Raw genomic sequence first — 13,681 nt, 5'->3', positions numbered from 1 at the left:
CTGTCCACATGCCCCGTCCTACAGCTGACCTGTCCACATGTCCTGACCTATAGCTGACCTGTCCACAAGTCCTGACCTATAGCTGGGCTGTCCACATGTCCTGACCTATAGCTGACCTGTCCACATATCCTGACCTATAGCTGACCTGTCCACAAGTCCCGTCCTACAGCTGATCTGTCCAAATGCCCCGTCATATAGGGGCGGCAGGGTAGCCTAGTGGTTAGAGCGTTGGACTAGTAACCGGAAGGTTGCGAGTTCAAACCCCCGAGCTGACAAGGTACAAATCTGTCGTTCTGCCCCTGAACAGGCAGTTAACCCACTGTTCCCAGGCCGTCATTGAAAATAAGAATTTGTTCTTAACTGACTTGCCTGGTTAAATAAAGGTAAAATAAATAAAAAAAGTCCTGACCTATAGCTGGGCTGTCCACATGTCCTGACCTATAGCTGACCTGTCCACATGTCCTGACCTATAGCTGACCTGTCCACAAGTACTGACCTATAGCTGACCTGTCCACATGTCCCGTTCAACAGCTGACCCGTCCAAATGTCCTGTACTGTAGCTGATCTGTCCAAATGCCCCGTCCTACAGCTGACCTGTCCACATGTCCTGTACCGTAGCTGATCTGTCCACATGCCCCGTCCTACAGCTGACCTGTCCACATGTCCTGTACCGTAGCTGATCTGTCCACATGTCATGTACCGTAGCTGGCCTGTCCACAAGTCCTGACCTATAGCTGGCCTGTCCACAAGTCCTGACCTATAGCTGACCTGTCCACAAGTCCCAACCTAGAGCTGACCTGTCCACAAGTCCTGACCTATAGCTGGCCTTTCCACAAGTCCTGACCTATAGCTGGCCTGTCCACAAGTCCTGACCTAAAACTGACCTGTCCACAAGTCCCAACCTATAGCTGACCTGTCCACAAGTCCTGACCTATAGCTGACCTGTCCACAAGTCCTGACCTATAGCTGACCTGTCCACAAGTCCTGACCTATAGCTGACCTGTCCACATGTCCTGACCTATAGCTGACCTGTCCACAAGTCCTGACCTATAGCTGACCTGTAACAATTCCCATCATATAGCTGATGTGGACACATGTCCTACAGCTGATTTGGCCACAAGTCCTCTCCAATAGCTGAACTGATAATGTGCCCTGTCCTCACATGTCCTGTCCTATAGCTGACCTGTCCACATGCCCTGTTAAATAGCTGATGTATCCTCATGTCTTGTCCTATAGATGACCTGTCCACAAGTACTGTTCAATAGCTGATCTATCCACGTGTCCTGTCCTATATATGACCTGTCCACAAGTCCTGTCCTACAGCTGATTTGGCCACAAGTCCTCTCCAATAGCTGAACTGATAATGTGCCCTGTCCTCACATGTCCTGTCCTAAACCTGACCTAAACCTGACCTGTCCTCAAGTCCTGTTCCATAGCTCATCTATCCACATGCCCTGTCCTATACCTGACCTATCCACAAGTGCTGTTCAATAGCTGATCTATCCATATATCCTGTCCTAAAGCTGACCTGTCCACATGTCCTGTACCGTAGCTGATCTGTCCACATGTCCCGTCCTACAGCTGACCTGTCCACATGTCCTGTACCGTAGCTGATCTGTCCACATGCCCAGTCCTACAGCTGACCTGTCCACATGTCCTGTACCGTAGCTGATCTGTCCACATGTCCCGTCCTACAGCTGACCTGTCCACATGTCGTGTATCGTAGCTGATCTGTCCACATGTCCTGTACCGTAGCTGACCTGTCCACATGTCCTGTACCGTAGCTGACCTGTCCACATGTCCCGTCCTACAGCATATCTGTCCAAATGCCCCGTCCTACAGCTGACCTGTCCACAGGTCCTGTACCGTAGCTGATCTGTCCACTTGCCCCATCCTACAGCTGACCTGTCCACATGTCCTGTACCGTAGCTGATCTGTCCACATGTCCCGTCCTACAGCTGACCTGTCCACATGTCCCATCCTACAGCTGACCTGTCCCCATGTCCTGTACCGTAGCTGATTTGTCCACAAGCCCCGTCCTACAGCTGACCTGTCCACATGTCCTGTACCGTAGATGATCTGTCCACATGCCACGTCCTACAGCTGACCTGTCCACATGTCCTGTACTTTAGCTGATCTGTCCACATGTCCTGTACCGTAGCTGATCTGTCCACATGCCCCGTCCTACAGCTGACCTGTCCACATGTCCTGTACCGTAGCTGATGTGTCCACATGCCCCGTCCTACAGCTGACCTGTCCACATGTCCTGTACCGTAGCTGATCTGTCCACATGCCCCGTCCTACAGCTGACCTGCCACATGTCCTGTACCGTAGCTGATGTGTCCACATGCCCCGTCCTACAGCTGACCTGTCCACATGTCCTGTACCGTAGCTGACCTGTCCACATGTCCCGTCCTACAGCTGACCTGTCCACATGTCCTGTACTGTAACTGACCTGTCCACATGTCCTGTACTGTAACTGACCTGTCCACATGTCCTCTACCGTAGCTGGCCTGTCCACAAGTCCTGACCTATAGCTGGCCTGTCCACAAGTCCTGACCTATAGCTGACCTGTCCACAAGTCCCAACCTATAGCTGACCTGTCCAAAGGTCCTGACCTATAGCTGGCCTGTCCACAAGTCCTGACCTATAGCTGGCCTGTCTACAAGTCCTGACCTAAAACTGACCTGTCCACAAGTCCCAACCTATAGTTGACCTGTCCACAAGTCCTGACCTTTAGGTGATCTGTCCACAGACCCTGTCCTATAGATGACATATAGCTAACCTGTCCACATGCCCTGTTCCATAGCTGACCTGTCCACATGTCCTATAGCTGAACTGACCACATGTCCCATCCTACAACTGATATGTACACATGTCCACATGTCCCGTCCTACAGCTGATCTGTACACATGTCCCGTTCTACAGCTGATCTGTACACATGTCCTGTACCGTAGCTGATCTGTACACATGTCCCGTCCTACAGCTGATCTGTACACATGTCCTGTACCGTAGCTGATCTGTCCACATGCCCCGTCCTACAGCTGATCTGTCCACATGTCCTGTACCGTAGCTGACCTGTCCACATGTCCCGTCCTACAGCTGACCTGTCCACATGTCCTGTACCGTAGCTGATCTGTCCACATGCCCCGTTCTACAGCTGACCTGTCCTCATGTCCTGTACTGTAGCTGATCTGTCCACATGCCCCGTCCTACAGATGACCTGTCCACATGTCCCATCCTACAGCTGACCTGTCCACATGTCCTGTACTGTAGCTGATTTGTCCACATGCCCCGTCCTACAGCTGACCTGTCCACATGTCCTGTACCGTAGCTGATCTGTCCACATGCCCCGTCCAACAGCTGACCTGTCCACATGTCCTCTACCGTAGCTGGCCTGTCCACAAGTCCTGACCTATAGCTGGCCTGTCCACAAGTCCTGACCTATAGCTGACCTGTCCACAAGTCCCAACCAATAGCTGACCTGTCCACAAGTCCTGACCTATAGCTGGCCTGTCCACATGTCCTGACCTATAGCTGGCCTGTCCACAAGTCCTGACCTATAGCTTGCCTGTCTACAAGTCCCGTCCTACAGCTGACCTGTCCACAAGTCCCAACCTATAGCTGACCTGTCCAAAAGTCCTGACCTACAGCTGACCTGTCCACAAGTCCTGACCTATAGCTGACCTGTCCACAAGTCCTGACCTAAAACTGACCTGTCCACAAGTCCCAACCTATAGCTGACCTGTCCACAACTCCTGACCTATAGCTGACCTGTCCACAAGTCCTGACCTATAGCTGACCTGTCCACATGTCCTGATCTATAGCTGACCTGTTCACAAGTCCTGACCTATAGCTGACCTGTAACAAGTCCCATCATATAGCTGATGTGGACACATGTCCTACAGCTGATTTGGCCACAAGTCCTCTCCAATAGCTGAACTGATAATGTGCCCTGTCCTCACATGTCCCGTCCTACAGCTGACCTGTCCACATGTCCTGTTCCCTTAGCTGATCTGTCCACATGTCCCGTCCTACAGCTGACCTGTCCACATGTCCTGTACCGTAGCTGATGTGTCCACATGCCCCGTCCTACAGCTGACCTGTCCACATGTACTGTACCGTAGCTGACCTGTCCACATGTCCCGTCCTACAGCTGACCTGTCCACAAGTCCCAACCTATAGCTGACCTGTCCACAAGTCCCAACCTATAGCTGACCTGTCCACAAGTCCCAACCTATAGCTGACCTGTCCACAAGTCCCAGCCTATAGCTGACCTGTCCACAAGTCCTGACCTATAGCTGACCTGTAACAAGTCCCATCATATAGCTGATGTGGACACATGTCCTACAGCTGATTTGGCCACAAGTCCTCTCCAATAGCTGAACTGATAATGTGCCCTGTCCTCACATGTCCTGTCCTATAGTTGACCTGTCCACATGCCCTGTTAAATAGCCGATGTATCCTCATGTCTTGTCCTATAGATGACCTGTCCACAAGTACTGTTCAATAGCTGATCTATCCACATGTCCTGTCCTATAGATGACCTGTCCACAAGTCCCATCCTATAGCTGATCTGGCCACAAGTCCTTTCCAATATTTGAACTGACCTGTCCTAAACCTGACCTAAACCTGACCTGACACAAGTCCTGTTCCATATCTGATCTATCCAAATGTCCTGACCTGTCCTCAAGTCCTGTTCCATAGCTCATCTATCCACATGCCCTGTCCTATAGCTGACCTATCCACAAGTCCTGTTCAATAGCTAATCTATCCACATGTCCTGTCCTATAGCTGACCTGTCCACTAGTGCTGTTCAATAGCTGATCTATCCATAAATCCTGTCCTACAGCTGACCTGTCCACATGTCCTGTACTGTAGCTGATCTGTCCACATGTCCCGTCCTACAGCTGACCTGTACCGTAGCTGATCTGTCCACATGCCCCGTCCTACAGCTGACCTGTCCACATGTCCTGTACCGTAGCTGATCTGTCCACATGTCCCGTCCTACAGCTGACCTGTCCACATGTCCTGTACCGTAGCTGATCTGTCCACATGTCCTGTACCGTAGCTGACCTGTCCACATGTCATGTACCGTAGCTGATCTGTACACATGTCCCGTCCTACAGCTGACCTGTCCACATGTCCTGTACCGTAGCTGATCTGTCCACATGCCCCGTCCTACAGCTGACCTGTCCACATGTACTGTACCGTAGCTGACCTGTCCACATGTCCCGTCCTACAGCTGACCTGTCCACAAGTCCCAACCTATAGCTGACCTGTCCACAAGTCCTGATCTATAGCTGACCTGTCCACATGTCCTGACCTATAGCTGACCTGTCCACAAGTCCTGACCTATAGCTGACCTGTCCACATGTCCTGATCTATAGCTGACCTGTCCACAAGTCCTGACCTATAGCTGACCTGTAACAAGTCCCATCATATAGCTGATGTGGACACATGTCCTACAGCTGATTTGGCCACAAGTCCTCTCCAATAGCTGAACTGATAATGTGCCCTGTCCTCACATGTCCTGTCCTATAGCTGACCTGTCCACATGCCCTGTTAAATAGCTGATGTATCCTCATGTCTTGTCCTATAGATGACCTGTCCACAAGTACTGTTCAATAGCTGATCTATCCACATGTCCTGTCCTATAGATGACCTGTCCACAAGTCCCATCCTATAGCTGATCTGGCCACAAGTCCTTTCCAATATTTGAACTGACGTGTCCTGTCCTAAACCTGACCTAAACCTGAGCTGACACAAGTCCTGTTCCATATCTGATCTAGCCACATGTCCTGACCTATAGCTGACCTATCCACAAGTCCTGTTCAATAGCTAATCTATCCACATGTCCTGTCCTCTAGCTGACCTGTCCACTAGTGCTGTTCAATAGCTGATCTATCCATATATCCTGTCCTACAGCTGACCTGTCCACATGTCCTGTACCGTAGCTGATCTGTCCACATGTCCCGTCCTACAGCTGACCTGTCCACTAGTGCTGTTCAATAGCTGATCTATCCATATATCCTGTCCTATAGCTGACCTGTCCACAAGTCCTCTTCCATAGCTGATCTTTCCACATGCCCTGTATAGCTGACCTTTAGGTGATCTGTCCACAGACCCTGTCCTATAGATGACATATAGCTAACCTGTCCACATGCCCTGTTCCATAGCTGACCTGTCCAGATGTCCTATAGCTGAACTGACCACATGTCCTGACCTATAGATGACATGTCCACAAGTCCCGTCCTACAGCTGATCTGTACACATGTCCTGTACCGTAGCTGATCTGTCCACATGTCCCGTCCTACAGCTGATCTGTACACATGTCCTGTACCATAGCTGATCTGTCTACATGTCCCGTCCTACAGCTGACCTGTTCACATGTCCTGTACCGTAGCTGATCTGTCCACATGTCCCGTCCTACAGCTGACCTGTCCACATGTCCTGTACCGTAGCTGACCTGTCCACATGCCCCGTCCTACAGCTGATCTGTCCACATGCCCCGTTCTACAGCTGACCTGTCCACATGTCCTGTACCGTAGCTGACCTGTCCACATGTCCCGTCCTACAGCTGATCTGTCCACACGCCCCGTCCTACAGCAGATCTGTCCAAATGCCCCGTCCTACAGCTGACCTGTCCACAGGTCCTGTACCGTAGCTGATCTGTCCACATGCCCCGTCCTATAGCTGACCTGTCCACATGTCCTGTACCGTAGCTGATGTGTCCACATGCCCCGTCCTACAGCTGACCTGTCCACATGTCCTGTACCGTAGCTGATCTGTCCACATGCCCCGTCCTACAGCTGACCTGTCCACATGTCCCATCCTACAGCTGACCAGTCCACATGTCCTGTACCGTAGCTGATCTGTCCACATGCCCCGTCCTACAGCTGACCTGTCCACATGCCCCGTCCTACAGCTGACCTGTCCACATGTCCCATCCTACAGCTGACCTGTCCACATGTCCCGTCCTACAGCTGACCTGTCCACATGTCCCGTCCTACAGCTGATCTGTCCACATGCCACGTCCTACTGCTGACCTGTCCACATGTCCTGTAGCTGATCTGTCCACATGTCCTGTACCGTAGCTGATCTGTCCACATGCCCCGTCCTACAGCTGACCTGTCCACATGTCCTGTACCGTAATTGATCTGTCCACATGCCCCGTCCTACAGCTGACCTGTCCACATGTCCTGTACCGTAGCTGATGTGTCCACATGCCCCGTCCTACAGCTGACCTGTCCACATGTCCTGTACCGTAGCTGATCTGTCCACATGCCCCGTCCTACAGCTGACCTGTCCACATGTCCTGTACCATAGCTGACCTGTCCACATGTCCCGTCCTACAGCTGACCTGTCCACATGTCCCGTCCTACAGCTGGCATGTCCACATGTCCTGTACCATAGCTGACCTGTCCACATGTCATGTACCGTAGCTGATCTCTCCACATGTCCTGTACCGTAGCTGACCTGTCCACATGTCCTGTACCATAGCTGACCTGTCCACATGTCCTGTACCGTAGCTGATCTGTCCACATGCCCCGTCCTACAGCTGACCTGTCCACATGTCCTGTACCGTAGCTGATCTGTCCACATGTCCCGTCCTACAGCTGACCTGTCCACATGTCCTGTACCGTAGCTGACCTGTCCACATGTCCTGTACAGTAGCTGACCTGTCCACATGTCCTGTACCGTAGCTGACCTGTCCACATGTCCTGTACCGTAGCTGACCTGTCCACATGTCTTGTACCGTAGCTGACCTGTCCACATGTCCTGTACGTAGCTGATCTGTCCAAATGTTTTTATTTTAATTTCATTTCACCTTTATTTAACCAGGTAGGCTAGTTGAGAACAAGTTCTCATTTACAACTGCGACCTGGCCAAGATAAAGCATAGCAGTGTGAACAGACAACAACACAGAGTTACACATGGAGTAAACAAACGTACAGTCAATAACACATTAGAAATAAATCTATATACAAAATAGGTACGATTAGGGAGGTAAGGCAATAATAGGCCGTAGTGGCGAAGTAATTACAATTTAGCTATTAAACGCTAGAGTGCTAGATGTGGAAAAAAATGACGGTGCAAGTAGAGATACTGGGGTGCAAAGGAGCAACAAATAATAATAATATGGGGATGAGGTTGTTGGATGGACTATTTACAGATGGGCTATGTACATGTGAAATGATCTGTGAGCTGCTCCGATAGCTGATGCTTCAAGTTAGTGAGGGAAATATGAGTCTCCAGCTTCAGCAATTTTTGCAATTAGTTCCAGTCATTGGCAGCAGAGAACTGGAAGGAAAGGCAGCCAAAGTAGGAATTTGCTTTGGGGGTGAGGAGTGAAATATACATTCGGCCCTCCACTTCACCTGCCTCCTCGAGTTTCTATTTTGTGAAGAAGAAGGATGGAGGTCTGCACCCGTGTATTGACTATCGAGGTATCAATCAGATCACTGTGAGGTACAGTTACCCGCTACCTCTCATCGCCAGTGTGATTGAATTAATGCACGGGGTGTGCTTCTTCACAAAATTGGATCTCAGGAGCACTTGCAAGCTGGTACTTATCCGGGAGGGGGACGAGTGGAAGACGACATTTAGTACCACCTCAGGGCACTATGAGTACCTCGTCATGCCGTACGGGTTGATGAATGCTCCATCAGTCTTCCAGGTCATTGTTGATCAGATTTTCCGGGACCTGCACGGGCAGGGTGTAGGGGTGTATATCGACGACATTCTGATATACTCCGCTACACGCGCCGAGCATGTGTCCCTGGTACGCAGGGTGCTTGGTCGACTGTTGGAGCATGACCTGTACGTCAAGGCTGAGAAATGTCTGTTCCTCCAACAGTCCGTCTCCTTCCTAGGGTACCGCATTTCCACTTCAGGGGTGGAGATGGAGAGTGACCGCATTTCAGCCGTGCGTAATTGGCTGACTCCCACCACGGTAAAGGAAGTGCAGCGGTTTCTAGTTTGCCAACTACTACCGGAGGTTTATCCGGGGTTTTGGTCAGGTAGCAGCTCCCATTATCTCATTGCTGAAGGGGGGACCGGTGCGGCTACAGTGGTCGGCTGAGGCGGACAGGGATTTTGGTCACCTGAAGGCTCTGTTTACCTCGGCTCCTGTGCTGGCTCATCCGGATCCCTCTTTGGTGTTCATAGTGGAGGTGGACGCGTCCGAGGCTGGGATAGGAGCCGTGCACGGGCATGCCACCAAAGAGTGAAACTATGATGTGGGGGACCGGAAGCTGTTGGCTGTTGGCAAGGCTCTGAAGGCGTGGAGACATTGGCTTGAGGGGGCTAAACAACCTTTTCTCATCTGGACTGACCACCACAATCTGGAGTACGTCCAGGCGGCGAGGAGATTGAACCCTCGCCAGGCAAGGTGGGCCATGTTCTTTAGCCGTTTTGTTTTCACTCTGTCCTACAGACCCGGTTCCCAGAACGCTAAGGCAGACGCACTGTCCCGGATGTATGACACAGAGGAGCAGTCCATGGATCACACTCCCATACTTCCGGCCTCTTTCCTGGTTCACCGGCGGTGTGGGAGCTGGACGCTGACATCGAGCGGGCGTTAGGCACGGAGCCCACTACCCCCCAGTGTCCAGCTGGGCGCCTGTACATTCCGTCACACTTCACCCTCCTCTGGTTACCCTGGCATCGATCGGACGGTGCGTTGCCTTAGTGGGAAATACTAGTGGTCCACCTTGGCCAAGGACGTGAGGGTTTACGTTTCCTCCAGCTCGGTGTGCGCCCAGTGCAAGGCTCCCAGGCAGCTGCTCAGAGGGAAATTACAACCCCTACCCGTTCCACAACGGCTGTGGTCGCACCTGTCGGTGGACGCCCTGACGGATCTTCCTCCCTCACAGGGCCACGATCCTGGTCGTTGTGGATTGATTTTCTATGTCCTTCTGTCTCCTCTCTTTACCCAGTCTCCCTACGGCCCTACAGACTGCGGAGGCCCTGTTCACTCACGTCTTTCTGCACTACGGGGTGCCTGAGGACATAGTCTCTGATCGGGGTCCCCAGTTCACGTCCAGGGTCTGGAGAACATTCATGGAATGTCTGGGGGTCTCGGTTAGCCTCACCTCAGGTTTTCACCCCGAGAGTAACGGGCAGGTGGAGAGAGTAAACCAGGATGTGGGTAGGCTTTTGCGGTCATATTGCCAGGACCGGCCGGGGGAGTGGGCGGCATCCATCCCCTGGGAAGAGATGGACAAAAACTCACTCTGTCACTCCTCCACTAACCTCTCTCTCTTCCAGTGCTTACTGGGGTATCAGCCGGTTCTGGCACCTTGGCATCAGAGCCAGATCGAAGCTCCTGCGGTGGACGAATGGTTTAAGTGCTCGGAGGAGACCTGGGACGCCGCCCATGTGCACCTGCAACGGGCCGTGAGGCGGCAGAAGGCGACCGCAACCGTAGTGAGGCCCCGGTGTTTGCCCCTCCGCCTGCCATGCCGGAAGCTGGGTCCACAGTTTGTGGGGCCATTCAAAGTCCTGAGGAGACTGAACGAGGTATGCTACAGGTTACAGTTTCCCCCAGATTACCGTATTAATCCCTCGTTCCATGTGTTTCTCCTCAGGCCGGTGGTGGCTGGTCCACTCTAGGAGTCTGAGTTGCGGGAGGTTCCTCCACCCCCTCTGGACATCGAGGGGGCCCCGGCGTATGCTGTTCGAGCCATCCTGGACTCGAGGCGTCGGGCGAGGGGCCTTCAGTACCTCGTGGAGTGGTAGGGGTCCGTTCCGGAGGAGAGATGCTGAGTGCCGGTGGAGGACGTCTTGGAGGACGTTCCACCGTCTCCTTTCGGATCGCCCTGCGCCCTGTCCTCTGGGATCGTCCCCGAGGTCGGTGTCGGAGTGCTGCTGGAGCCGCGCGTCAAGGGGAGGTGTATTGTCACAACTTCCACCGAAGTTGGTCCCTCTCCTTGTTCAGGCCGCGTTCGGGGGTCGACGTCACCGGACTTCTAGCCATCGCCGATCCACTTTTCATTTTCCATTTGTTTTGTCTTTGTCTTACACACCTGGTTTCAATTCCCCAATTACTTGTTCATTTTTAACCCTCTGTTCCCCCATGTTTGTTTGTGAGTAATTGTTTATTGTATTGCGGTCCGTATTTGTGGCCTTGTATTTATTCATACAATGTGTATTGTGATATTATTGAGTAAAATTGCTTTCATTACTCATATCTGCTGTCCTGTGCCTGACTCATCTCACCCTCTACACACAGACACTTTACAATGGTTCACTTATTTTTGGGTTCGGAAGCTGACTTCCTATGATCATTTAATGCAAATGGACACAACATCCTGATTTGGTACTTTCAATACTTATATATGCCATTTGGACATTTCTTATGCCATTTGGACATTGTTCTCTGACTTTTGGGTTCGGAAGCCGACTTCCTACTTCATTTATGAAATATAATAAAATACAGAGGGGTGTTGGCAAGAGTCTATTGTCCTGCTAACAGCCCATAATGGGCTATTATGATACATGGTGTCCAGGTCAGGATAACCAAAAATTGTTTTATTAAAGACAATCAGAAAGAATATTTACACTTATTTATTTTGATCCAAAGCCATGAATGAGTGAGTCACTCTCTATATACCTGAGCCTTCATCTTGATTATTTAGCAGACATCACTTGCTTATATTCAGTCAACACATATATCTTATGAATATCATGGTATATAATTTAACATTTTTGTTTCTCTTAGAATAAAAACCTTAGTGTAACAACAGTTTTAGTAAGTAATACTGACGAGTAGAAACAATAAAATGGTGTGTGAGTGCAGTACAGAGGAGTAGCAATTCTTAAACCATTGTAAAAATTCAATCCCCTTCTTCATTTCATCATTCAGTTAATTGAAATTAAATTTTGAAGTCGTGCACAATTATCAGTTTCTATTTGGTTTATAACGCCCATTCATTGTCATTAGTGCCTTGGGACCCAAAAGCATAATCAGTGCTCTAACTCCCCCTTGTGCTGGTCTGGAGCAGTGACGCAGTGATGCAGGGTACCATACTAAAGCACAAATTACCTCTAAATCCCGCGGCAAAACTTTTAGTTGAGAAATCACATTCTTTTAGAGAGATTGGAAACCCAAATTGATCTACACTACAAGTTCTTGCCTGGTTTAGATCCTATCTGTTGGAAAAAATATCAGTTTGTCTCTGTGGATGATTTGTCTTCTGACAAATCAATTGTACGTTTCGGTGTTTCTCATGGTTCCGTTTTAGGACCACTATTGTTTTCACAGTATATTCTACCTCTTGGTGATGTTATTCAGAAAACACAATGACAACTTTCACTGTTATGCGGATGACAAACAGCTGTACATTTCAATAAAACATGGCTGAAGCCCCAAAATTCCCTACCCTGGATGCCTGTGTTTCAGACATAAGGAAGTGGGTGGCAGCAATTTTTTACTTTTAAACTCGAAAATAGAGATACCAGTTCTAGATCCCAAGAAACAAAGAGATCTGCTGTTGGATCTGATAATTAATCTTGATGGTTGTACAGTCGTCTCAAATAAAAACTGAAGGATCACGGCATTACACTGGACCCTGACCTCTCTTTTGACAAACATATCAAGAATATTTCAAAGACATATTTTTTCCATTTTCGTAACATTGCAAAAATCTGAAAAGTTATGTCCAGAATGATACAGAAAAGATAATCCATGTTTTTGTCACTTCTAGATTAGACTACCGTAATTTCCGGACTACAAGCCGCTACTTTATTCCCACGCTTTGAACCTCGCGGTTTATACAATGACGCGGCTAATTTATGGATTTTTCCCGCTTTCACAAGATTCATGCCGCCAAAAAACTGAGCACCTTCACATAATGTGACGTAAATCGAGCGCGCTCAAACTTTCCATCATTCTGATTACGGTAGAAATGTTGTCACCCTCATCATGGCAAAGACACGGAGAAATGCATATGATGCAGCTTTCAAGTTGAAGGCGATCGATCTGGCTGTTGGAAAAGGAAATAGAGCTGCTGCACGGGAGCTTGGCCTTAATGAGTCGATGATAAGACGTTGGAAACAGCAGCGTGAGGAACTGACTATTTGCAGCCACTCGACATCAGTGTAAATTGTGCATTTAAGGTGGCGCTCCTTGTTCAGTGGGAGGCTTGGATGACAAGTGGGGAGAAATCCTTCACTAAAACGGGCCGCATGTGAAGAGCAACTTATGGTCAAGTCTGCCAGTGGGTCCTGACCGCGTGGAGCATTGTCAAAAAATCCACTATCATCAACGGGTTTCAAAAGGCTGGACTGCTGCGTGTTGAAGGGGCAGCATGAGCTCAGCAGGGTATTTGCCTCCGGATGAAAGTGACGAGAGCGACAATGAAAACGAGGCTATTCAACTCCAACACCGAAGGAGATGACTTCAGTGGTTTCAGTGCACAGGAGGAGGAAGATAGTGACCAAGTTAATTTGTTTCAATGTACCGGTAGGCACCTGCGGCTTATAGACATGTGCGGCTTATTTATGTACAAAATACATATTTTTGAATAATTCAGTGGGTGCGGTTTATATTCAGGTGCGCTTAATAGTCCAGCAATTACGGTACTGCACTGCTCTACTTTCCGGCTACCCGGATAAAGCACTAAATAAACTTCAGTTAGTGCTAAACACGGCTGCTAAAATCTTGACTAGAACCAAA

At 49.9% G+C, this 13,681-nt stretch overlaps 1 protein-coding gene and 1 long non-coding RNA gene across 6 annotated transcripts in view; both read right to left on the bottom strand.

Moving 5' to 3' along the window:
• slc4a4a (solute carrier family 4 member 4a) overlaps nucleotides 1–13,681 on the bottom strand; it is a 342,926-nt gene that overhangs the window by 115,505 nt on the left and 213,740 nt on the right. The window lies entirely within an intron of this gene.
• Nucleotides 797–6,056, bottom strand: LOC118964805. The gene is made up of 3 exons (XR_005051982.1): nucleotides 4,916–6,056; nucleotides 4,684–4,870; nucleotides 797–1,412 (listed from the first exon to the last, which is right to left on the bottom strand). It is a non-coding gene; the product is annotated as an uncharacterized LOC118964805 (long non-coding RNA).

The sequence above is a fragment of the Oncorhynchus mykiss genome, chromosome 6 (genome assembly GCF_013265735.2).
Source record: "Oncorhynchus mykiss isolate Arlee chromosome 6, USDA_OmykA_1.1, whole genome shotgun sequence".
In the NCBI taxonomy this organism is placed as follows: Eukaryota; Metazoa; Chordata; class Actinopteri; order Salmoniformes; family Salmonidae; genus Oncorhynchus; species Oncorhynchus mykiss.
The sequence above is the reverse complement of the archived record's forward strand: the minus strand, read 5'-3'. Positions and strand labels throughout refer to the sequence as shown.